At 41.6% G+C, this 2,585-nt stretch overlaps 1 pseudogene; it reads left to right on the top strand.

Annotated features, from left to right (window-relative positions):
- Positions 1 to 1,512: 1,512 nt before the first annotated feature.
- LOC148102232 (proteinase-activated receptor 1 pseudogene) lies at positions 1,513 to 2,144 on the top strand (annotated as a pseudogene).
- The last annotated feature ends 441 nt before the right edge of the window (positions 2,145 to 2,585 follow it).

Genomic DNA, 2,585 nt, shown 5'->3' with positions numbered 1-2,585 from the left:
TATGTTGTGGAAAAACTGAAATCTGGAAATTAGAATTGTTGTGCCTTATTTTGTTGATCGTTTTACATATATTCCTGTTGGAAAATACTAAAATTTGTATATTTATTTATTTTTGTTTGTCTGATAGCATTTATTTAAAAAATAAATCGGACATTTCAAACAGTTACTTACTACTTGAGTAGTCTTTTCACCAAGTACTTTTTTACTCTTATTTGAGTACAATTTTTGGATACTCGACCCACCTCTGGTTATCATTGAATACAGAAGTCCCAGTCATGTTAGCCTGTTAGCTAAATCTTTGTTGTCGGTGGCTACATGGCCAATGGAAAACACATTTATGTTAATGTAGTGTAAGTACAGCTTGTCCACTCCAAGGATTCACTTCAGTAAATGGCTGTTGTCTCTATTTGTTTTTCATCTATCTGTTTATTGGTGCCTCTGCTACTCCCTGGTGGGAGGAACTAAAACGTGAGGAGAGGAAATGATGTGCAACTGTGAAATGAGAAAAGAGTGTAACATATCTATGTGCAAACCACTCTAATTGGTGTGGAGGGGTGCGTTTCGAACAGATTACACATTTATATCCACTTATATCTTTCTTGATGATGAATGGGAGCAGGAGAGGCATGGAATCATATACATAAAGGAACGTGAAGAGAATAACAGCAAAGTGTTGGCTTTGTTCCGCTATTTAATTTAGCTACTTTTTTTCTCACCTGCAGAAAGTTTTCAGTGTCAACTTTTTTATTGGTTCTGTTATGTACGTGTGCTGTCTCCCACACAGGCAATAACGGTAAGAAAACTGTCCACTACACTGTTAAAAAATGATGATTAGTACATTGGTGATGAAATGGGCAATTTGTTGATTTATCTATGATCAGCCAAAGAAAATTTTTGATGTTTGGATTAAAGTCAACTGATAAAGGTATTTTTTTAATGTCACCTAAACTAACTGTGATCTGGAAATATTTGGAAATATTCCCTGGGTACTCAGTTCTGCAGCTGTGAGATGCAGCAGGCCTGCCATTGCTGAGGACAGGCTGGTTCCCTCACCAGTGGCGATGTAGAAAAAAAATTTCAGGTCATACACTGTGATTGTCAGCTGCTGCTGTTTTTATCCTGAATTCTCAGAACAAAACAATGCCAATTTTTATAAAAGCTGGACATCCCCATTTTTCTTTTTCTCCTCTGTCATACCCGATTCATTCATTATGGAAGTACTGTATCTGCTAGCTAGCTGATTCTGGGAGAGCCTACTATCATTAGTATTGTAGAGGTAGGTGAAAAGTGTCTTGCCCAAGGACACAACGACCAAGACTGTCCGAGCCAGGGCTCGAACTGGCAACCTTCCGGTTACAAGAGGAACTGCCAACTCTTTGAGCCACGATCACTGTGACAACAGCGTTTGTTTTCATTCAAAGGCTTTATGGTTTTTCCTATAATACCTGGTGGGCCAATCTCTAGTCAAAATGCCCGGGACGATTTTTTGTCCCAGTCCAGCCCTGCCCGTCCATGTGCAGTGTAGTTACTGCTGCCTTTTGCTGGAATATGTATTGTTCTGTTTTTCTCATAGCTTGCATCAGTGTGGACCGTCTTTTTGTTGTTGTTTATCCCGTGGACTCTATTGCTTGGAGGAGCTCACAGACTGCAGTTCTAACCTGTATAACCATGTGGGTGTTATCTTTCGCTGGTTCATTGCCTCTCGTTACTTCTGTCCAGACTTATAACATTAGTGAGTTGAACATCACCACCTGCCATAATGTCCACGCCACAGAAAATATTATCTGGCAAAATACCTACTTCATCACTCTCTGCTGCCTCCTCTTCTTCCTGCCTCTGCTCGTCACAGTGGTATCTTACACCAAAGTAATCAGGTCATTGAGCAGAGACCAACATGATGTTCCAGAAACATCACATAGGAGAAGAAGAGCAGTGACAATGACTTTCACTGTGCTGGTGATATTTTTGCTGTGCTTTATGCCTACAAACTGTCTACTGCTTGCACACTACCTGTAATTAAACGAAGGACCCAAGAAGAGCTAGGAGGCACCCGATGGCTGTTACGCACTCTGGTGTTTCTGTGGTTGGAAAGTCTGAACTGCCTCCTGGATTCCCTGCTCTACTACTTCTATTGTTCGCACTGATTATGGCTATTACCAGGCACGTGCGGGGGGGGGGGGGGGGGGGGGGGGGAGGCTTGAGCACCCGCCCCTTTCCTGTTGGGTGCCTAAAGTGCCCTTTTGTTGAGGCAACTTTTTAAAAAAAAAATTATTATTCTTTTTTTATGTGTGTGGGCGTGCGGAGTCCTGTCTGTGCCCCTCAACAATAATATTTAACTATTAATCACAGTTTTGCTAAATAAAAGGATCTGGCTTGCATCAGTCACATGATCACATTTAACCAATGATCGCCCTTGACGGCAGAACGCGCTGGTTACGAGCCGGGAACGAGCTCACAAAGAGCACATGCATTTTTTGCGAGCTGTAGGAGAAACACAAATTAACTCAGAGACACAGACTGATGCGACAAAACCAGTAAGTAGGTGTACAGCGTACACTGTAGTGTATAGCACACAGTATTAGCTT

This window comes from Neolamprologus brichardi, chromosome 7 (assembly GCF_056152115.1).
Source record: "Neolamprologus brichardi isolate AB-2024 chromosome 7, ASM5615211v1, whole genome shotgun sequence".
Classification (NCBI taxonomy): Eukaryota; Metazoa; Chordata; class Actinopteri; order Cichliformes; family Cichlidae; genus Neolamprologus; species Neolamprologus brichardi.
This window is presented reverse-complemented; position numbering and strand designations above follow the sequence as displayed.